The 25,991-nt window shown below is 28.3% G+C and overlaps 1 protein-coding gene across 2 annotated transcripts in view; it reads left to right on the plus strand.

The window, feature by feature from the left end:
* The first annotated feature begins 1,075 nt into the window (after positions 1-1,075).
* The window catches only part of LOC111684790, an 84,977-nt gene continuing 60,061 nt past the window's right edge, over positions 1,076-25,991 (plus strand). Inside the window, exon 1 of one of the 2 annotated variants that reach the window (XM_046954970.1) lies at positions 1,076-1,149. The gene's annotated coding sequence lies outside the window, so the exon portion shown is untranslated. Of the gene's footprint in view, positions 1,150-15,784; positions 16,074-25,991 lie in introns of those variants that run through there. The other variant, XM_046954971.1, reaches the window with a different exon arrangement.

Here is a 25,991-nt window from a genome sequence, read left to right on the forward strand (position 1 = left end):
TATGGGTTATTTCACCCAGTACCCATACAACTGAACCCCCGAATAGGGCTTGTAAACCTTGTAATCAAACTACAGGTGTAAATTTTCGAGATAATTCAATAAAATTTGGCACATGACCTTCTATAGCATTGTAGACAAAGCCTATTGAAGCCCCCCATGCAACTGAACCCGGCGAATAGGGCTTTTAGTTCATTATTATGTTTAATATACTCGTGTTTCGACAAAAAGGTACAAAACCAAGTTTTTACTAGACCTGATGACCCTCACGAATTCTATAATTATACGGCCTCACTCACCGACTATAATTTCCTACTTGGTTTTTTCCGGTTTGTTTTTCCATTCATATTACGTAAATCAAAATTGCGTATAGTTTGTCATCGAAAGTTTATATTTATTATAGAATACAAAGAAATTTTCAATAAATGTGAACAGAACCACTTCCGGTTATCATATAATGAATTTCAGAATATGGCGGTAACAATAAAAATTTGGGAGAATCGTTTTGTAGAAGTTAACATAAAAGAACATAGAGACATATAGTTTTTTATTTTTATTTATAAATAAAACTTGCAATAAAAAATATCATTCTGGCAACTCCAACTTTTATTTATTGCGGTAGGTTAGTGTGTTTCATTGACTCCCCCAAACCACCATCACACCTTATAGTGACGAAACTGCCAAGTGACGTTCGTTTTGTTGTTGAAAATAAACATAACTACCTGTTGTTATCGTTGTCTGGTAGAGTGGGGTGGTGGGATTAACGAAACAAGTTGTCTGGCGTGTTCCTATAGATGGGCAACATATTGCTGCAACATGTTTCAGGCACAAACACATTTTTAGTGTCAACAAGAACAGTTTATTTTGTTTCAGTATTATTGCTTCGTTCGCGCCGAATGGTTAACTTGCGGAGGTTAGATGTGAATCTTACGTATATATAAGATCGAAAAGTTTAAAATTATAACAACTCGTATTCACAAAAAAAATAATTCAAAAATAAAACCGTTTAAAAAGTTTTAACGGCGCAATAAGTTATTGAAAAAGAAAACAAATTGTTAATAAACAAGATTTTTAAATTGTGTTCAAATTTTAAAGTTAATTGAAAATTTTATTATATACGTATCTCAGTGCATAAATTAATAATAAACAAGTGTAAGTTACTTTCAAACCTGTTTATATTTTTCTTGAATTATAAAATCTGCTGGCTATTCATGCATGTGCATTCCTGAGAAATGCAATTTAAACTAAAAATAAATAAAAAACAAAAAACTGAAGAAAACCCAACTACTAACTGCACCATTTTGCATTAAAATAAAATAAACAATTCGCTTTATAACCCATGTTAATGCTCAACATTGAGAAAATTAAAAATACATACTACATACGATGTAGTATGTTCTCACATGTTCATATATTATTTATTGGATTCAAACAAACTGCTCGAAATTTGTATGATCTGTCGAGAAGGGGGTTTAAGACGAGGGGATTGTACAATTGCTGTTGTAATTGTTATTACGGGTATTTACCTTTTGTCTCCATTCATTGATTCTTCTCCTATTAAAGTGTGATAATGAAGAGTAAATAAAAACCAGACTCGAAAGCATAAGTAGTTGCCAGATTTCTCGTTTTATTATCAATTTATAAATTTTTATTAGGGAAATAGGCGAACTATTTTCTTTTTAATTAAACGATTTTTTGTTAAATCCTTCACAAATCCATGGTTTCATAGCGATATCGGTATTCATTAATGATTTATGTAAGTTAGCGTGACTTTTAGAAGGAGAATTGGCATGTTTAATTACATACTGTTAGGCCCAAGAAGGAGAATTAAATATTTAAATAAAACGTGTGAGAATACTTCAGTTTTTTATATATGTATGTATGAATTTGACACACGACTTACAGTTTTTTAATTTACTCACTCGATTATAATGGGATCTTCATATATTGTCATTATTATAATTTAGACTTATTTTAGATGAATAAATGCAATATAAGTGGAAAGTTGGTTAAATTTATGATATTTTTTATTAAAGGACAAACTTTTGAGTTGACGTGATTTTCTATACCTTCCTACGAAGGTGATTTTGACGCGAGTGAATTATTTATCTTTAAAAGCTTAGTAAGCCATCATTTGGACCACCCTATAAATTATATTGTATAATGCCAACTAGTATCAACTAGTAAAATATAATTCTATGGACAGATTTCCACATGAACTAAAAGACAATCGTGTCTATTCTGAAAACCGAATCCGAAAAAATTTCTCGTTTAAAAACGAATTCTTATAATTTTCCTCGTTTTTGAACCGTGTAAACAAATCTAGTCTAAAGTTAAATTCGATTTATTTAACGATTTATTTTATTATAATAAATTAAGTAATTATTCTTTGGGTTTTATAATGCAAAAAACTTTTTCGTTGAAAATGTGTTTATTTTTCTGAATTTTATGTTCAAATAAAAATTCAATTTACAGAACACCAAATTTGGTTTTAAAACCGAATTGATTTACAGAACAGACATGAATATGATATTATTATAAATGTTTCATATATTAAAGTAAATGTATCATATAATACGTACATAATTGTAATGTGGTGTGTTAATGTAAATCATAAATTAAAAATAATCATTTGATTTGGCAAACCATATAATCCAATCATAATATGTTTCTTTTTCAGAAAAGTTTTCAACCTTAAATTATACAAATTAAACTGTACATTAACAAATTGTATTATTATTTATTTTATTGGATAAACTCATAGCACTTTAATTTCGTAAATTTAGACTTCAGTTAAGTAGAGGTGTTTTAATAATTAATACTACACAAAATATATGTAACAAATTTGTATGTAGGTTAATTTTTTTACGGGGAGTATGCCAGCAATTTTCTAATGTACTTGACTGACAGACTAGTTATCAAATAAATTGCTATTACTTTTTTATGTATGTTTACAGAATAGTTCACAAAACTTATTAACAAATGTTTCAATTGAAATAAAATATGGCAATACTATATGTTATGTTTTGGGGGCCTGCTTGATCGCTCTCGATAATTTTGTTTACATTGAGTTATTTTTATTTTTAAATATATATTTACTTAAATTCAAAGACATTTTTTGTATGAAGGTACGTAGAAATAAAATAAAAATCGTTCCTACGCACACACTTATAATGTGCCGTGTATATAATGTACAAAATTATATAAATAAATACAAATTAATTTATTTAAATATAAATATTGTTTATATTTGTCAAAAGAGATGTCTCTTCTAGCAGTAATCGTTTACAGCCCACATTTCAGATAACATACGAGTGCTTAAAAGATAAATAAGAAAATTAAAATCGTCAACATTTTATTTTACTCTCCGTAATTTTTCACTTAAAATCTTACGCCTGTATTCATAAAAATTTATTATAAGTTTATTAAACCTCTAAGTGAAATTCACTAAATACGTAGTCATAAGATACTTTTTCATATTTTTATTTTAAATACTTCAGGTCTAAAAATAATGGAAAGTGACCAACGAACAGAGGTATAAAAGAAACAAATAAGAAATTATAGTCGGGAGAGGTCGACCATACACCTGTTACAAAAAGTAAAATATGATTTAGTTCTCATAATAAAACTTTTAAGTTGAATTGTACCTTGTCTTAGATATACATACTTAAACCATTTATTGTTGAGTAGAATTGTGGACATTTAAGTCAAATTTTGAAGGGGGCTTTTTATAGAGGATAGGGTCAAATGTATAATTATAAAATTCATGAGGGTCACCAAAGCTTGTATGAAACTTGGTTTGTTAATATACGAGTATATTAAGCAAAATTATGAACTTAAAATTATGAACCATTTCCAAAAGGCTTCGTCCCTGTGACAATAAAAAAAATTGCGACATCTAGTTTGATCAGAAAAGTTCTAAACGGTTAGTCCTATTGAAACATTTATTGTAGAGAGAGGAGGTGTTGTCAAGTTTAAGTTTTGAACTTGGATCTTATGGGTAAACCGGGGGAGCAGCCAGATGTCCCCAAAGCAAGACACTATCCAAAAACGGTACGTGGTTATCGAAACCCTTTGCAAAATAATTAAGAATATATTGGGTCATCTAAAATTGATAAAGTATTTGCGATTTGAGAATTTTTATAAAATAATATACATTTTATGCATGAACCTGTGTCCCCTCGATATACAACATTTTTTACTTAAAATATTTCAAGTAAAGTTAGCTTTATATATTTTCTTGGAATTTTTTTATAGACAACTTAAAATTTTTAAACATACTTTTTCCCAAAAACTTTGCGGAAAATTAACATTTTTAAGTCTTTTATATTTAAATGCATAAACTTTTGACTCACCTTGATGTAATAAGTACAAACACAACAATTATAGCCTACACCACCTTAGTGGGGAGGGTATACTGGTTTATGCTGATGTTTGTAACATACAAAAATATTCGTCCTATACCCATCTTAAAGTATACCAATCGGCTTAGAATCATTTTCTGAGTCGATTAAGCTGACCATGTAAACCTTGCGCTACAAGCCTCAATTTTCAAGATAATTGGATGACTCTAGCCCCCATACAAACTCCCATTTAGAAAATTGCTTGAAGGTCAAAACGATTTCACCTTATTTAGCGCATCTTGGCTAAAAGTATATACCTTCAGATGGCATACAACATTTTACAAATAAAGTTGCCTTTTCGCCGTTATAACGTCTTAAAAAGGTACAAAAATTGTGTTTTCTAAAAACTCAGGACATAATATCTCAAATCTCAGATCCCAGCTAGCATTTCTTAAAATTTTTGATCACATTCGAGTCATTTATGACTCTTCTGCACGATTAAAATGATCATATATGCTCTCATTTTCTGATCATAAATTATACATTTGTCGGGAGAAAATGAGCCCCACTCCTCATCAATTTTGTCTCATTTTATAATCTTTTTTGAGTCATTAATGAGAAAATAACTGATCGTTTTTTGAGTTATTTCCGAATCATATTATAGCATATACCGGCGGATAGAGAGGCAGATAAAAAAACACCACTACACACACACTATTGGCATATTTTTCATTGAAATTGCACTGAAAAAAATATTTGGTTATTTTTAATTTTGAAGATTAAATTGCATTACTGTAAAATGCGAATATTTATAGACAATGTGTAATCAATGTACTTAAGAATGATAATTTCTTCACATAGAAACAACATTTCTAATTAAAATGTACAAAAAAAAGTATGAAACAAGATTAACTTATTTACTTTCCTTGTTATGCATTCTAGAAAATTATTTAGAGTGTACGTTGTTTTTGTAAATTATGCCGAAAATCTTCGTTGTCAGAACAATACTAGCGCCGACGTCTGTATTATAGTCATTTTTGAGTTTTTTCTGTGTAATTTTTATGTTTGTTACAGACAAATACAAAATAACAGATAACAGTTTTGATCTTCCGACTGCGCGAATTTTAACTACAAACTATATTTATAAACAATCACATTTCAAACACGTGGATGACCCATAATATAATTTAAATTTCCTTGACAGAAAATAAACTTTATAAATATCAAATTCAAATTCTATACATTTAATTTTATAAACGAAATGAGAATTATATCAACTCATTTTTTGGCAAAATGTTTTGCTAACTCTTCCAAAAGAGTCTTTTCTAAACCACATTTCTAATCAGTTTCGACTCATATTTGAGTCATTTTAAGTGTAAGTATTGCTATTTCATTACAAACAAAAACAATTACATAAAGAACAATTTTAGATCTTCCAACTGCTTAAAATATGACCACAAAATAAAGCCATCATATTGTAAACACCAGGATGATCAATTTTTCAAATATTTAGTTTTCAATCATATATCGGAATCATTTTCGAGTCATTTTTTAAGCGCTATACTTATTAATCACTTTAAGGTCATCAAAAGGAGTAAAAAATGACTCAGTTTACTGATTAATCATCCAACAATCTTCCTAATGATGGAGAAAATGTGAGGTCAGATTCGAATTCAGCGCTGACTTTTTCGACTTTTTTAACATGTCTGATAATCTTAAAGAGAATTCCAATAATCTATAACTTCTATTTTAAAATAACGTTTACCTTTATATTATTAATTGTTTGATATTTCTTCTGAAACGATCACATGACGATTAATAAACTACAAGGTTTTGAGATAAGTGTTTGAGATCAATGAAAAGAGAATTTCTCCTGTATTACAAATATGTTAAAATATAACAAGTAAGAGTTCTATATTCGGCTGTGCCGAATCTTATATACCCTTCACCATGATGTGTTTAAAGCCTTTTGTACCTTTTGAAGAACGAAAAAGTATTCTTTTGCTGTGTAATTTTCACCCACTTTCCATTGCAAGAAAACGAAAATGAAAAGGCCAAAAGAATTAATGAAAATTCATAAAAAATTGAAATAAATAAATGGAAGACTCAGTAAATGTTGAAATGTTCTGAAGGGTGGGGAAGGATGAAAATGAGCAGAAGTTTATGAATTACGACAGTAGATGTAAATGAATAAGAAAAATACGTTGAAAAAGAAATTAAAAATTATTTTAAATATAAGAAGAAAAAAATTACCCTAAAGTAGTGCCGGTAATAAGCTCAGCTTGTGCACTTAATGTTTCCGCTATGAATTCATCATTATAAGCATCCTTAGGACGATACCAACGACGACCACCGGGTAATACTAAAGGACGATCCGATGCTGGTGTTAACGGGCCAAAAGCACGTTTCGAACGTTTTGGATTGCTTTTACGCTCCAAATGCTCTTCAAGCTCCTCAATGACATCGTATTTCTGTTTTACAACAATATATTTGTGTGACAAAATGAATAACTTGTTTTTCTTTGCTTTTTTTGTTTAATATTTTTTGGGTGGTGGTTTTGGTTTTTATATCAATTTTAATATCAATTTTTTGCATAAAAAATGTTTATTTATTGTTGTCGTTTATGTATTTTTATGAGAAAATGTTGTTGAGGTCACAGTGTAGGCAATATGTTTAATGGTCAAGGGGTAAATATTCTCTAATTGTGAATACTGAATTTTTAAAATCAGGTTTCGCCGCTATAAACATATAATGGTACTAAAAAAAAAAAAATTTGTTCCTTTTTAATAAATATCCTGTAGTACTAGGCAATTTTGTATAGAGGGAGTTAACTTTCCTTTTTATATATGCCCGTATTTATCTTGTAAGTTCAAGTTATTGACTGTCAATATTGTCATTATAAAGATCTAGCCAAAATGTGTCATTTATTTTAATAAGGGTACATTAGTAATTATTTAACCGCTTTCTAACATTTAAATTTTTAAAAGTACCATAATGTTCATGGACATTGTGACACTTATAAAAATGAAAAATATTAAAAAATGTGTTAAGAATCTAGTTTTTCATTCCTTTGTCCTGGATAACTGACCTTCGGCCGGATAAAGGGGTTCAAAACTCTAGGATATTTCGAATACCGTCTTCTCAAAATTAAGTCTTTTTTTATAAATAGACTCTTTGAAATCCATGGACTTTAACTATTTTTCTTATAGACATTATGACACGGTATCTTCTTTTTTTTTATCCGATAAATTCATGAAGGAAAGTTTCATTACTTTTAATAAACAAAACTCAGCAAGCACCAGGCTTCATCTCAAAGCATTCGACAACTATTTGTTTTTGTTTATCTCTCTAGGACGCCTTTCATTTTAGAACAGGATTTTTGAAATCGGATTGATTTTGTATCGGTAGTTACAATTAATAAAATCATACAGGGAGGGACGAAGACGGTAATAAAATACATAAATTGATACAATCTATTGTCAAACGGATGTGTATTAATTTTAAATAACACCTAGTTATCATTTTGACAACTATCGTTGTCATTTTGACAAGGCATTGCTGAAATTTCGATTACGCTTTGTGTCATATTACCAACACAATGTTACTATTTCGACAACGCAACGTTCGGTTTAACAACAAATAAATATTATACCAGTCGTAGACCGAATCTGCGTTTACGATTTTACAACGTCATCGATTTGTTTGACAACTATATGTACATACTTTGACAACAAATGTTATTAAAAAATTATAAACATGCTGATGTCAATTTGGCAAAAAGCATATATAAAACTTTCCTCTGTTTAGTTGTTTTGAATTTTTTATATATTAAATCTTAAGCCCAAAATATTAGATTAAGAACTGCATCAATTGATTACAAATCAAAATTATGAAAATTGAAACAAAACAATGAAAGGGCAGTCGTAGAGGGTCCAGCAAAGAAGTGCTTCCAAAGAAGCGAAAATGAAGTAGAATTTTCTCTATTTAAGTACTGTAGAAGTGATGATATTAGCATAGGCAGAAATAATATGATACGTAGCTTGAAGCCCCATTTGATAAATATTCTGACCTCTTAAAATAAGTACAAGAAATAAATTTCTAAGATATATTAATTTTGAAAATTTATTTTTTTATTTTATTATGTGAAAATAAACCTCAAACGTATTGCCCATACTGCTTTCTTCAACCAAAATAAAATCTATAAAATATAAAATTTATTTTCTTCTATGATTTGTGATGATGGCTTTAAAGTATGATTTTGTGTTTATGTTTTTTATTGTTTAATTTTATATTTTGTTGATATTAAAAAAAAAATCTTAAATAAACATAAAAAAGTTTATATAATAGCACAAAAATTGTAATTATATATTGCAGTAACAAACATTTTAATTTCGTAACATTAAATCTTTTTTATTATAATATTTCGTAATTTTTTTTTTTACTTTTTTAGCTAAATATTTTTTTTCGATTTTATTATTGAGGTTATTTAAGCAGCTTCTTTAAATACAATTTTTATTATTCAAAGTGTACTGTGAGACGCTGTAAAAAAGTAAATTCTTGAATTTGGACTTTAAAATACTTTTTATTAAGCTTTTATGTTTTAAAATTAAAGAAAAATATTATTTTTATTATTATGTACTTTTTTGGTAGGGAGGGGGGTAATAACATTTTAGTAGAGAGAAGTATAAATTTAAACACAATTGTTAGAAGTGGATATACATTTAACTGTGGACAAAAAATATTAATTAAATTTGTTTAATAAAATATTATTAAGTAAAGAAATTAATTGACAACGTTTCTCGCAGAGGGGTCCTGCTAGGATAATGTATCTAAATGAAATGTAGATTAGGCGTTTTATAATTGTTTTTTTTTTTATTTCTAAAATTTCTGTGAACAATGTTTATATCAAAATGGGAATTTTCTATCTATAGTAAGTAATTTGTTTATTATATTGCTATTCTTTCCGTTTTTATTATTTCATAAAATATCGAAATATAATGTCAAACAAAAATATAAAAACTTTTTAAACGAAAGAGTTTGTGTTTGTTGGGTAACATATTTTTCAACTAATACATTCTCAAGATTTAGGTTTTGTCATTCTCAGTTTCAGTTCTATGTATACCTTTTCTATGTCATTAAACTTTTTAGAAAAATATGTAAAGTAATGAATAAATTTTTATTTTCGAATTTTCAAATGTTTTCTTTGAAGTACACCTCATTCTCTTTTTACAAAATTTTATTTTCAGCATTAAAGGAGGATAAGGCGTATGTTCCTTAATAAATATATAAATGTGCATATAGAAAAAATCACAATTATACCTAAATTTAATTGTTTATACACAAAAACATATAAATATTTTAATGTTTTGGTAATTATATCCTAAAATTGTTCGACGGTTTATTATACCCTTCACCTTCGTGAGAAGGGTATATATAAGTTTGTCATTCCGTTTGTAATTTCTATAATATAATTTTCCGACCCTATAAAGTATATATATTCTGGATCCTTATAGGTAGCGGAGATGATTAAGCCATGTCCGTCTGTCTGTCCGTCTGTCTGTCTGTATGTTTGTTGAAATCAGTTTTTAGAAGACCCCAGATATCTGCGAGATCCGAATCTTCCATAATTCTATCAGACATACGACCGGCAAGAACGCTATTTAAAATCAGCAAAATCGGTTCATAAATAACGGAGATATGAGCAAAAAACCGAGACAACCTCTGAAAATTTCATATAAAATTTAGATTTTTTATTCATGCTCAGACAGAAACTGCAAAAAACAAAAACAAAATACATAACAATACGGTAAATATTGTTATTGTAATTTGTTTATAAAAGCAAAGCAGAGCAAGAGCAGCAGAGCAAGAGTAGCAGAGCGAGAGCAGCACTAATGTTTTGTTATTGGCTAGAAATATGAAATTAAGTATGTAGAGCCTGGATTAAGTGAGAACCTATAATATTATTTCTATAATATTGAACCTAGAAACATGAAATTAAGTATACATGGCCCGGATTAAGTGAGGACCCAAACAAGGGGAGTTTTTGGTACTTTTTCGTTTTTCAAAAGGTACTTTTTGCAATTTCTACAATATTGAACCTAGAAACATGTAATTAAGTATGTATGGCCCGGATTAAGTGAGGACCCATAAAAGGGGACTTTTTCGTTGTTCAAAAGGTACTTTTTGCAATTTCTACATTATTGAACCTAGAAACATTTAATTAAGTATGTATGGCCCGGATTAAGTGAGGACCCATAAAAGGGGACTTTTTGGTACTTTTTCGTTCTTCAAAAGGTACTTTTTGCAATTTCTACAATATTGAACCTAGAAACATATAATTAAGTATGTATGGCCCGGATAAAGTGAGGACAAATACAAGGGGACTTTTTGGTACTTTTTCGTTTTTCAAAAGGTACTTTTTGTCTTTCAAAATTGACGCTTTCAACTGAAAGCTTTTTTTGTTTCAAAATAGATATTTTATAAATAGATATTTTAACTACTTTGAACAATTTGTGCTAGGACCAATAGGTACAAGGTTACACTCATTTGAATAAAACCCTGTATGACCAAAATGTCCTACTTTGAACTCCTCTACGTCCAGCAGTTCTTCAACAAAAATTTTTTGAGTTGATATGAAATGGGCCATATGCATATGTTAGTAACAGTCAGAAAAAAATATTTTATATGATTAATTTATAAAATATTAAATCTGTAAGTTTAGTTGTGGCTGGCAAGCCACAAAAATGTAAGTGGAGTATATTATGATTTATTGAATCTTAGTAATCTGTAAGAATATGATTCTGTAGATGAAATGAAATAATGGGTTGTACTAACATAACTAACACTTACATTTTTCCTTTAATCTGATATAGAAGTACTTTATTTTCGGCTTTGTAGTTTTCATTCCGAGTTAAGAATTGTGTTTTATAAAAACGATAACAAAATTAAATTTGTTTACATACAATTTAAACCATTATTTGGAGCGCAATAAAATAGCTATGCATTGGTGCAGTTATCTTCGTAATTTCAACAAATAGATATTTAAAGTAAAATAACTAGTAGGTAACTTTACCAAACTGTTAAAATCAGTTTTTAGAAGACCCCAGATATCGGCGAGATCTTCAATAATTCTGTTAGACATGCTTTCCGGAAGATAGCTATTTAAAATCAGCAAAATCGGATCATAAATAACGGAGATATGAGCAAAATTCCGAGACAACCTTTGAAAATTTCATCAAAAACTGAGATTTTTACATAATTATACGGTAAATTTTGTTATTGTATCAAGACAGAACGAGAGCAGCAGAGCAAGAGTAGCAGATCGAGAGCAGCACTAGTGTGTTGTTATTGGCTAGAAACATGAAATTATGTATGTAGAGCCTGGCTTAAGTTAGAAGCCATAAAAGGGAATTTTTTGGTACTTTTTCGTTTATCAAAAGGTACTTTTTGAATTTTCTATAATATTGAACCTAGAAATATAAAATTAAATATGTAGAGTCGGAATTAGGTAAGAACTGGAAAAAGTAAACTATTTGTATCTTTTTGTTTTTTAGAAGGTACTTTTTGAATTTTCTATAATATTGAACCTAGAAATATGAAATTAAGTATGTAGAGTCTGATAACCCATAAAATTGAACTTTTTGGTACTTTTTAGTTTCTCAAAAGTTACTTTTTGAATATTACATAATATTGAACCTAGGAACATGTAATTAAGTATGTAGATTTGGAAGTAGATGAGAACATATAAAAGGGAACTTTTTGGTACTTTTTCGTTTTTCAAATGGTACTTTTTAAGTTTTCTACAATAATGAACCCAGAAACATGAAATTAAGCATTTAGAGCCTGGATTAGACGAGAACTTTTTTTGGTACTTTTTCGTTCTGCAAAAGGTACTTTTTGAATTTTCTATGATATTGAACCTAGAAACATGAAATTAAGTATTTAGAGTCTGAATTGGGTGAGAACCCATAAATTGATTTTTCCATAATATTGAACCTAGAAACATGAAATTAAGCATGTTGAGCCTCTAGTAAGTTATGTGAAACTAACATACCCTGGGTGCTTCGCCACCCTAACTTAAATTAAATACATTTTTTAATGTTTCAGTTTTATACGTTCAATATCACGTGATTAAATTCGCATTCAATAAGTTTCATTCATTTAGCTTCCATATTATAGAAAATTTCGAAAGTACTATTTGAAAATAAGTACTATAAAATATCTTTAATAGATTATCATTTAATCAAAAATTGTATGTATCTGTATATACAATTAAAAAAATATAATTTTAATGAATGATAAAGTCCCAAAAGTTACTTTCAGTAGATTCTTCACTAAGGTTCCTACATTTTAAATTTTATTTTCAATATCATAAAAATATCAAAAAGTACCATAGGAAAAAAGAAAAAGTACAAAAATTTTTCTCAATAAATTTTCATTAACCATTATAAAGAATCTAAAAGGCAGCATTTGAAGAATAGGAAAGTATCAAATAGTTCCCACATAGAGAATATTATTCAGTCAAGGCCATGCATGTTAAAATTAATGTTCCTAGGTTGAGTATTTTAGAAAATTAAAAAAGTACCATTTATGAGATAAAAAGTACTAAAAAGTTCTCTCTTAAATAATCTTATTCAATGAGGACCATGTATGTTTAAGTGGAAAGTACTAATAAAGAATAAAATTTTTCCACTTTTCGCTTAGGAATATACTTTTTCGAGAATTAGGTTTAGGAAATATTTCATTTTTAAATCTATATATCACAGATAAAACTCAAACAATTCAAATCTGCATTCATTTGTTCTAGAAAAATAGTGATTTTAAAAAGTACCAAACAATTTACTCGAATTTGGTTAATAATATACCAACAGCTTATTTTGTGTGAGTAAATAAACTACTTTTTAAAATTAAAACAAGTAAGAGTGCTATATTCGGCTGTGCCGAATCTTATATACCCTTCATCATAGTGTATTTTAAACTATTAGTTTTATAAATTTTAAATTTTTCCCGTCTACATTATTACTAAACCAAAAGAAAAACAAAATGAACAACAACGCTAAACGAAATAAAAAACAAAATTCACAAGGCACAAAATTCACGAACGGAATTTACAAAAACAAAACAAAAAGAAAATACACAACTCAATGACGTCAACAGCATCCAAACATAAAAAATACACAGCTGAATAAAACCAAATACACAAGCACATGTACATCTTTATCCAATTCACAGTGTTGTTGTTGCTTTTTTAACAAAGCATGAAAAAATGTGGCTTTTTTTATGAAATTTTCAGAGGTTGTCTCGGATTTTTGCTCATATCTCCGTTATTTATAGACCGATTTTGCTGATTTTAAATAGCGATCTTCTCGAAAGCATGTCTAACTGAATTATTGAAGATTTGGATCTCGCCGATATCTGGGGACCTCTAAAAACTGATTTCAACAGACAGACAGACGGATATGGCTTAATCGACTCCGCTAACTATAAGGATCCAGAATATATATACTTTATAGGGTCGGAAAATTATATTATAGAAAATACAAACAGAATGACAAACTTAATATACCCTTCTCACGAAGGTGAAGGGTATAAAAATTGGCTCAATGTGTTTGAATAAAATATAATTTCTGGTGTTTTCCTTTTTTGGTACTTTTTTCCCTAGTGAGATGCAAAAATTATATTACAATAAATGTTACAGAGCTAGTCCTTAGTTTAATAATAATAAAGCGAAAAAGTTTTCTTAATGTGCTAAAAAGTACCATAAATACAGTTTTCTCTGACTGAATTTTAAAAAAACACGAAACATGTGAATCATAATTTTGGGAGATGTTACCGAAATATTTATAAAAATTGTATTATGTTAATTAGTTCAAAAGTTATAAAGGGACAAAAAGGTACAAAAATCCCCTTTTTTGCACATTTTTACCCCTTAAAAGTACGAATATCAAAAAAGTAACAGATGCCAATTTTAAGAGTAGATACAGGTGCATTTAAATTTTTTCTTGTATCACTAATATTGTGTAAGATTATTAAGAAAACCAGTTTTACCCGTTTTTCCCTTTTTACCCGCAAATGTACAAATTTACATTACCAAAAACACAACTACTGTCAAAATTTCATTATGCTAGGTTCAGCCGTTTGGGCTGTGCGATGATGAATCAGTCAGTCAGTAACGCTACTATTTTATATATATAGATAGATAAGATTTTTTGGTTCTGACTGTTTTTTACCACACCGTAGTGAAGGGTATTTAAGATTCGGCACAGCCGGACAGAATAAGAACCATATTTGTTAGTAAATTATTCTTCTCACTGCACAGTGCCACATTTATCCAATCTAAAACGACATTAGTCAAAAACAAGTAAGAGTTTTATATTCGGCTGTGGCGAATCTTATATACCCTTCACCATGATGTGTTAAAAAACAGTCAGTACGAATTTTATTACAAAAAATCAAAAAATACCAATTGCAAAACGGTACCAACCAAAAAGTCCCTTTTTATGGGTTCTCACTTAATTCAGACTCTACATACTTAATTCCACGTTTCTATGTCCAATATTATATAAATTTCAAAAAGTACCTTATGAAAAATTAAAAAGTAAAAAGCCCCCTTTTATGGGTCTCACCTAATCAGTACTTCACAAACTTAATTTCATGTTTCTAGGTTCAATATTACAGAAAATTAAAAAAGTATCTTTTGTAGATCGAAAAAGTACCAAAAAGTCCCTTTTTCTAGGTTCTTACCTATTCAAGGCCCTACATGCTTCTAGGTTTAATATTATAGAAAATTCAAAAAGTACATTTTGTAGAACGAAAATGTACCCTTTGTAGGTTCTTACCTAGTCAAGGATCTACATACTAAATTTCATGTTTCTAGGTTTAATATTATAGAAAATTCAAAAAGTACCTTTTGTAGAACGAAAAAGTACCAATAAGTTCCCTTTTATGTGTTCTGATCTAATACGGTCTCTACATACTTAATTTCATGTTTCTAGGTTCTATATAATAAAATTCAAAAAGTACCTTTTGTAGAACGAAAAAGTACCAAAAAGTCCCTTTTTATAGGTTCTGACCTACACTCTAAAAAATATATGTAAATTTACAGTTTAGAAGTATGTAAGTTTTTAAGGAAAATTACAGAAAATGTGTAATATTAAGCAAAATATGTTTATGGAAACTAATTACACACTTTTGCCAGTAAAAATAAATACAAATTGTTGTATTTTATATTTTTGTCAACATGTTTATAATATAATTAACTTTTTAAATTTAAAATTACATGATTTGTGCTTAATAATATTTTTTAAACAAAAAATGTTTAAATGTACATATTTTTAAAGAATAAAAAATTTGTCAAAATTTTATTTTTGAAATATAAAACGCTGCCGAAAAGACACATTACTTTTTGATTATATTATTGAGAAATACATTAAATTAATGTTCGAATAGAAGTGACCGCGGAATAAGTTTTTCGAAAATGAACGTAAGACATATACAAAAGCTATATATTGCATTTGAGCAGATGTCATAATGAAATGTACAGATCTTATGCTGAATAATTTTGGTCTATAAAGGTCCCTCTAAAAATTTGCAAAAAATGTTTTAGAATGGGTGTTGTCATTGAAATAATAGGTGGTCAATAAAAATACATATTACGTCCCTTTTTAAATCAACATGCTATTGTCCAACAACAAATAGGGAATAATTTGCACAAATTTATCAATTAAGGCTTCCGTAAGTATAAATTTGGACAATTTCGTGTCAAGTGACCCAACTTTTAAAATCGATCTTTTCCGATTGAAGAAATAGCTATCTAAAGTCCTATGGACAATTATTGCTAGGGCCAATACGTGAAATTTACACTCATTTGAAAAAAACCCTGTATGACCAAAATATCCAATTCTGAAGCATTCTAATCCAGTAGTACTAACCTTGGTGCATATTTCATCTAAATCGAGTTTATAAATTGGGTCACTTGACACGAAATTGCATATAAAAAATTCCAAAAGTACCTTTTAAAAACAAAAAAGTACCAAAAAGTTCCCTTTTTATGGTTTGTAAGTTAAACCAGGTTCCACATACTTAATTTCATGTTTCTAGCCAATAACAACACACTAGTGCTGCTCTCGATCTGCTCATATCTCCGTTATTTATGGACCGATTTTGCCGTTCTTTCCGAAACCATGTCTAATAGAATTATTGGAGATTCGATCTCGCCGATATCTGGGGTCCTCTAAAAACTGATTTCAACAAACATACAGACAGACGGACAGACAGACGTAGCTTAATCGACTCAGCTATTTATAAGGATTCAGAATATATATACTTTATAGGGTCGGAAAATTATAAATTACAAACGGAATGACAAACTTATATATACCCTTCTCACGAAGAAGAAGGGTATAAAAAAACAAGTATGAATTTATAGTCGGACATTGCCGACCATATCATACCCTACACCAGTCAGTATGTTAAAATTGTGGATTTTTTTAAATAAAGCATATAATTTGTTTTATTGTGAAATATTTTTACTTATTGTTGACAAAAAAAATTTACAAGAGGAGAAGGGGTAAATATGGGCCTATCCTTATAAATTTTGGTAGATGAATTTACGTCTACTTCAAAGTCATTTATGTAGATTTTAATCGTTTTATTAGTAATAATAAGTTAATTTTGGCCTTCAAGTCATCTGAAGGGGAGTTTGTATGGTGGCTAGATTCAAATGAGGCCCAATCACAATAAAAATGAATATTGTCGTTTATTGTTCTATAAAACTAATTTTTGCTGATTTTTGTTGACATTATAAAACATTTAACGTAATTATTAGCCTAAAGGCTCGATTCTGGAGTACGGTCGAACCAAAAAAGAGTATGTATCAAATTTCATCAAATTATCTTGAAAATTGCGACCTGTAGAGTGCGCACAAGGTTTAAATGGACACACAGACAGACGGACATAGCTAAATCGACTCAGAAAGTGATTCTGAGGCGATTTGTATACTTGAAGGTAAGTTTAGGACCAATATTTTTGTGTGTTACAAACTTCAGCACAAACGCATAATATCCTCCCCACTATATTGGTGTAGGGTATAAAAACAAGTTTTTAAATATGCGCAATTTGTTTATAAGTATTAGTACTAGTTTTACCTAGTGTGTTTTGCTACGTTAAAAGCAAATTAATTAAGAATTTGCCGATTTTGAACATTTTAACTATAATAGTAATAGTAGAGGCGAAAAATCTAATATATTCCCTGATATATCAAATTTTGCATTTAAGTTATATTAAAGTTGCCAATCCCCCATTAAAATTCCACCTTTATTTCTTTAAAGGTAAAAAGTTCTTCATGTAAAATTTTAAAATACTAGTTCTTATAGTTAGTTATTTTATTCATATGGGGTTTTCCCCTAATAAAAATCCGCTCTTTCTCATGAAAATATTGAGATGGATATTAAAGTTCTTCGTGAAAAATTTGAAGGATCTAGTTCTGTAATTTTTTCAGAAAAAATTATTAAATTTGTATGAAAAATTTTATACCCTACAACGCTTTTTTTTACCTAGCCCCCATGCATCTGAACGCGCCGAATTGGGAAACGCATCTTTTGAAATTAGTGCATTTATTTCACTTTCACTTTAAAAATGTTTAAAATAATAAACTTTTATCACTGAATTTAAAATTATGTTTATACATTAATTATACATCATTAGCAAAATAATATTGTAAAGTGGGCGGAATGTCTCGTTACTAGATACTAGACTCTAGTATCATAAAAATTCAAAGTATAGTTAATATTTGAGTAGCATTTGTTTTACTTAAGCTCCTTAATTTTTTGTATTAAATATAAATATGTCTATTTATTTAATGTATTTTGGTGTTTTGTCTTTTTAGAAGTTATCGTGTTTTATTGTATTTAAGCATATCAAAATTGGCAGTATGTAACAGACCCTTGGAGATGTATACTTAATATAAGTCTAAAATTAGACTTTTGTAGTGGCAGAATGTACTACATGTGACACTGTGCACTGCTTAGATATATCATTACGAGTCAAATAATAGTTTTTTTTCATAGAACTGTTATTAACTCTATGGCTGTTTAAGATTATTCGAATCAAAACTTACAATATTTTTTTTATTCGTGTATTCGACTAAATTTTAAATTTTTTTGATTATTCGAATAATTAAATAAAATAAAATTAAAACTTGCCACTTCCACCTCTTAAAAGCTACAAAATCGTAAGATACGGATAATAAGTAGTAAATTTAGTTAAATTTTAACCTATTCTAAATTTCTCAGCAGCTTTTATAAAAATATACATATGTATACGATGTTTAAATTATGTAGGTAAATATGTGTGCATTTCATCAGCTGTTTGTAACAATCAAAATATTCAGTCCTTGTTAAATTCTGGTACGATCTAGCCATTCGTCCGTCTGCATAGACGAGCTAAAGAGCCGAAATTTATGAACAAATATTTTTTTGATCTGTATTAAATTTATCCCAGCTTCCACCAAAGTTTCTCTTCAGAAAAATTACTAAAAAGCAGATAGCTAACATTTAAAAGCGCGAATGGCAATGACTTCTAAACAGGGAGCATTCTATTATAAGAGATCTTTAGATTTAGTATTTGTATTTCAAATATTAATGCAATTCTTCCAAATAAGCAAAAACTTTTGAAATAATGTAAATATGTATTTGATAACATTTTTTATATTATTATTATTTTATACAGCCTTTGAAACCAAATTTGAATTTTTTTGTTTTGAAATGGAAAATAAGTGCCTTCTCATACAAAAAGGCAGTTCAAAATCAAACATGTTTTTCAAATAAATTTCAAATTAAAAAAATGCTAGAGGTAAACTTGAAATTAAAAAATTTTCCAAACATATTTCTAGTATTTTTTTATTAGTATTTTCATGCATTTTAATTATAATGCTAACTATTGCAAAATTCATTTTTTACATCACCTGAAAATAATACATTCATTCATGTTATCGTATTTTTCATTTGTATCTCCGATTATTTCTCCTATACTAAGCGTTTTTTCGATTAGTTGTTCTGAAAAAAATGTTCTGTTTTTATTTTTCTAAAATAATTTTTTTCGAAAGGAAATTTTCTAAGTGTAAATGTTCAATTGAACCAATGTGCAATTTCTTATTTTATAATTTATTTAGTTTAATGTGAAGGGTACTTAAAAATCTACGTAGCTAAAAAAATATGAGTTTTGCTGCGGTTAGCTAAATGGATTTTAACAATGTATTAAAAGTCAGACAAAGGTCGCTGTGTCTCTTACGTCGTATGCGATATTGATATTTTTTATTAATTAATATTTTTAACGCTGTACTGATTTTATTACAATTTTTATTTCTTATATTAGCTCAAGACACATTATTAATTTATACTTCAGAGTGCAAAGTCATTATATCAGAAATTTTCGAAAGGGTCAGAGATCATGATTATGAAAAGTTTAAAAAAGAAATTGTAAAAAATATTTTTGCTACTTTGAAATTGGAATCAGATTATGGATTTAAATAGCTCCATTAATCTTATTTTTGTTACTTTTTTAAAATTTAAAGCTGAAATAGGGTTTCAATAAAATTTGGTGGAAATATTACCCTAAATATAAATATATATTATGACCACTATTTTATTTTTAAAAAAATTCTGATATAAAACGATAACAATATACAAACATATATGTAAAAATTATGAAAAAAAATTTTATCGGTCCAATCTATATTGAGATTTAAACTTATTAGTGCAGTGAGAACACAATGCACTGTAGATCGAAAACAACTAATTATAGGCAAAAATAGTGTCCAACTAAAATTGGGGAAATTTATTTGTCAACAGAAATGTAGTACCATTATAGGTCGCAGGAATCACTATAAATGAGATATTTGGACAAAATATTTTTGTAACCTTATGAAAAAAATGACTTTAGCCCCTTAATTAAAAGACATTCAATAAGCTATTTAAAATTTCTAAGATTGCTAATAATATTGTTCGTTGGTCACAAAGTTTTCTTTAATACTGAATTATTCAATATTTTAATGAATGTTCTTCAATGAAATTCCTATGATTGCTAATGTTTTTACTAAATTGATCACAATGTTTTCTTTGTGAAATAAGATTGTGAATTTTTTAAAACACATTTCAAAAAAATTTGAGATGTTTTATTTTTCACATATTCGGCACAAAAATACGCATCGATTGAGAGTGAGTTATTCATACATGAAATTCTTAAAAAGGCCGTTCTTTGCGATGTACATACATACGTATGTACATTAGACCGATTCAAAAAACTGTGCTTCAGTTAGTTACCCTTTCAAATGTCATATGTACGCGACTGGCTTTTACAAACCCGTATTCGGGATTTTGAAAATTGAAATCCCAGGATCCCGAAATATTTTTCGGAATCCCCTGATTATAGCAGACAGAAAATGTATTTCATATAAAACAATCAATTAATTATATTATTTAATAAAAACTTTCAGAATTTCATAATTTCTGAAATTTTTTAGCTACGTACTTTCAAAATAAAAATAAATATCACGTTCCGAAATTTGACGTAAGCACCTCAACTGCTTCATATGAACTAGTAAATTTAACAGAGACAAATTCAATAATCCAAAATCAATTTAAAACCTTTTTCAAAAAAAAAAATAAAAAATATTTGGAATTTTACATAAAATACACATCAGTTTTGGAACATATTCGTAGTATTTATTTAACGAACTAATTTACCTTAACTGGAATCACTCAGATTTGTGTAAAGCTCAAAATGCAAAATCTTCAAATATTTAAATATAAATGCTGATTCGACTGTACGAAGCGAAATACCCACTATCAAAATATTGCAATGTATTAATACTAAAATAGGCATCAATGTGATTTTCAGAGAATTTTCGTAAATTTTCGTCAAATAGAATGACTCTTCTAAATTGTTTTTTGAACTTACAGACACAAAATATGAATACTTTTTGGGTCTATAATCAACATTTCGATGTGTTAAAGCAAGTTCGGGATTTGTTTTGAAAAAAGCCAGAGTTGGGGGTAGTGCTCTAAATTTGCAGTTTTCACGAAATGTTAGTGATATTGCAAATTTTTTCACTATCACACATATATATTTAATGGTGAATGGCAGCCTCTATAAGAAATAGTTGTAGTGGTACAAGGAAGTTTTTACTAAAATTTGCAAATTTTTTTCTCTAATGTTCACTCAAATACATATCATTATATTGAACAATTTGTACTGCTTTTTAAAATAATTAATTAATACTATTATAATATTAAAGTAGTAACAAAATTACAAAACAAAAATGACTGTTAAAAATTTGCACTATTTTATTGTAGTGCAAAATGTTCACTACCACTAACTTTTTAGTAGTAGTTAAAATATGTTTCACTACAACTATAGTGGTAAAATAGTGGAAAATCAAAATGTCGTCACTATAGTATGATTTAGTAGAAACCTTAGTCCACTAAATATTTAATTTATTTACTCCGACTCTGTCAAAAAACATATTCTAAATATATACAATTAGTATTCGTTAAAAAAAAGTATTCCCGTTTTTTGTGATATCACAAATTTTTAGAATATTTTTGTATCAGTGATCAAAATACTGTAATATTTTTTTTTCAAAATTCAAACTCCTTCATCGACACATTTGAGGTGGAAACAATTAATTTTGAGCGATATTTTTTACTGAGTAGAAATTACAGAAAAATCAATAAAAATGGACTTAAGTTTAAACTTTTATAAAGCTCCAAAAGTACATTAAGTATAATCCAAAGATACACTTTTTATGTTTTATTTACCCAGTTCTGCAAATTTCAATCGACTTTCATTTTTATGGGCTAGAGTAATGTGAATGAATAAATGTTCTTTTAAACAAAAGTTGAATTTTTAAAGTCTTGTTGTTGTTAATTGTTTTAAAATTATAAATGAATGTAAAATAATTCATTTCGATTTTTATCTACATACATATGTATATAAGTACGTACTACATACATTCGTGATGTTCAACAAAAAAACCTTTCTAACTGATTGTGATGAGAGTATTTAAAAAATTCAATGCTTTTGTTGTAGACAAATATGTTTATTTAATTTTTTATTTGTACGACTACAATACATTCAAGAGAGTTACACGACACAATACCTCACTGTTTCTTAAAGTCTTGCAATATTCACCTCGTTCATTGCTTTCAATTAAATTTTAGAAAAAAAAAAACAAATCAAATAATTTACTCGTTATTGAGTAGTTTTCAGTAAATTATTTAGTATGGACGTCAGATATTAGTTACTTCCTTTAGAATACAATGAGCATAAGTGTAAACTATTTACCAAACATATTTTTAAATGGAAATAAGTAAATCGGTTTATGGAGATTTAAAATAAAAAAGTTATGCTCCGTTCAATTAAGTGCTTAATTAAACAAGTCAAAAATTATAGTCGGGCGAGGACGACCATACAATACCCTACACCTGTTACACAAATTAAAATGTGAACATTTAAGATAAATTGTACCTTGCCTCAGATATACTTAAACTATTTAGTGTTGAATAAAACTGTCGTAAAATTTTGAAGGGGGCTTTTTATAAGGGCTGGGGTCAAATAAGACCCTGTAATTGTAGAGTTCATGAGGGTCATTAAGGCTAGTATATCCGAAGTTTGATTACAAGGTTTACGAGCCATTGTATCCTAACATCAATAAACACGTTTTGATACAAGTGTACCGCCAAACATTGTCTATTTGTAGCTTTATAGGACTTCATGACTGGAAATTACTAATATGATGTAACGCCTTTTTTTTGCATTTCTGGTGACGATATGTATATACAGGCAAATCCTGGTATAACGAATGATATAATGTCAGACCCTTTCGTTAAATCGAAAAATTTGTTATATTGGAATTATTTTTCTCTATTTAATGAACAAAAAACCATTCAAATTAATGTATGAGATTATTACTTAAAATTTTTTTTCAAATAGCTAAGAACAACGCACACGTTTTTCCATTTTGAACAGACATTTTGAACAGACGGTTTGAAAAATTTTCTAATAGATTTTTGTTTGCTATCACTGCTATTTTCTTAACTTAATTTTATTTGTTAGATTCAAATTCAATAAAAAAAAACTGAACCTCAAAATCAATAATTAGAGTATCATTTTGATAATTTCAAACCCTGGAATAATTGTGACAGGTTGGGATATCTTCGTTGTCCTCGAAATAATTTATTTTGCTGGAATATTGTATTAATGCAATGTATCCGGTTTAAACTTTATTCAAGCTAAAGTTGTCATTAAATTCACATCTAACAGATTTAAACATTTTAGATTATTGGGTATGATATTTTGTTCCATAGGTCAGATATGCAGGATAACATTTGGAATATGAACGTTTTTTTTTCATTTTTACATTATATTAAAATTGCTCAATCAAGTTTTGACATTCAATATAAAGTCAAAAGCTTGATTATTTAGGTATTTTTTCCTTTTATTCGTTATTTCGACTATAAAATTTTCTAAACGTTCACTTATAAGGTTGTTAATGTTAAAAATTTTGCTGTTCGTCATATCGGATTTTTGTTAAAGTGAGATTCGTTATACCGGGATTTGCCTGTATATTATATGCTTATATCAGACGCACCAAACACTGGTTTATCTCCATCACTATAGGTGTGACAGAATTATGTTTGCAACATATAAAAATGTTGTTACTATTCTGAACTTAAAGTAAACCTATCGGCTAATAATCATTTGCTTAGTTGATTAGCAATTTGAAACCATTTGACCCTAGCAAATCTTAAAAAAATGATTTAAACGTCCATAGTTCATTTGTTCACCCCGTTATCACAATAAAGTTTTACATAATACACAAATCCAATGCGGTTTGAAACATACAACTCTCGAAGGTAGAGCAAAAAGGTTGGTCTGATTACCCTTAAGCGATAATGAAACGACTTACGAAGGTCTTCCTCCTAGAAAAGCTGAATTACTAATTCCTATACTCTCTTGTTTAAATAATATGTTTCTTTAAAAGAAATCAACATAAACATTTTATAATTTTAAGATTTTTAGATACATTCCTCCCAGCTAGCCACAGGAAAATATCTCTTAAAACCATTAATAAATTATAAAACCACTACATTAAAGTGAAATTCATTAATACTTCATTAAAATTGTAATCAAGATCAAATAATTTTTATTGATTTTCCATAGAATTTGTCATCACCGTGAACTTGTCAATTATTTTGTATGATTTATTTAGTACAATTCATTTCATTTCAACTCAATGATTTTATTTGTTGCACAACAAATAATATTTTCTTATGCACACTCACACACTTATCCATATTCGAATACGCACTAACATATGTACATAAATACAAATATACTCCTATTAATATATATATACATATATACAAATATGTATATGCTCTTGACTATTTGTCATTCAGTTTGTGATTGGATTCAAAAGTTTATTTCGTTGATGTTTTTCCAAATATATGTAAATTGCGAATGCAAATGATGTGTAAATGATATTCCGATGATAATGAAATTTGCTGTGCTTAATTATGACATTTAAACCCCGAAAATGTTGTGGTAAACATGCTTGCAACACATCTCGCAGAAGGACATTTTCGGTGGTTGTTAGTTTTATTCTGTCAACTCGCCACTCGACTCAGCGGTCTAATTGAAATGCGTAATGACGTAGAGTAAGGGGGTCAGCGAAAATTCCCAATGTGTCTGGAATAGCAGCTCATGTAATATGGAGTTGGAGACTGACAACAACAACTACTACTATTCTATGTTTAAAATTTCACACGCATAAATTTCAATTTGCGCTTATTGTGGAGCTACAGCACCGTCATTATCGTTGTTGTTGCGTTACAGCGAATGAAAATATATATCTCTAGAGAGCTTTGCGTGTTGTTGAACTTTTTCATGCGATTTTCAGCTAGAAAGTTTCACTTGCTAGAAGGACTCTTGACATAACACTCAAAGGGATAAAACAAAAGTATTAAAAACGTCCAAACGTTGATTGCTTTGATTATGAATGTCCCCTTGTGTGTGTTTGCTGTTGCTTCGGATGTTGTGGATACAACTGAATTTTTAGCTCTTATAGATGCAAACACACGAACATACATAAATATATTTACAATTACACCAGCAAACATTTATTGTTTTAATTTTGTTAAAAGTAACCTAAACACTGTTTTTAAATGGCGGCCGAAAATTATTTTTATGGGCACCGATTTTAAACTTATGTTACTTAGAAAACATCAATAGCCCAAAAAATATAACTGTATTTCAACATACCACTGCGAATAGAGTGATGAAATATGAACTATTACATTATTTTACTTAATTATACATTTTCATAATAAATTTTATATTTATAAATTATTTTAACTGTTTTGGTTTAAGATATTTTTAGTATTAAACATAATTTTATATTATTCGATGTCTTAAATACGACAAAATGTGTTTGCCAAAATATGTATGCCAAAAGTCACGAAACAATTAAAAATTGTTAATTTTTAATTGTTATCGATAAAAAACGAGAATTTATTCTCGACAACCAATTTTGTTTCAGAAAGAAGCACCATTGAATAGATACATCGAATAACCATTCTTATACAAAAAACA

This window comes from Lucilia cuprina, chromosome 6 (assembly GCF_022045245.1).
Source record: "Lucilia cuprina isolate Lc7/37 chromosome 6, ASM2204524v1, whole genome shotgun sequence".
Lineage (NCBI taxonomy): Eukaryota > Metazoa > Arthropoda > Insecta > Diptera > Calliphoridae > Lucilia > Lucilia cuprina.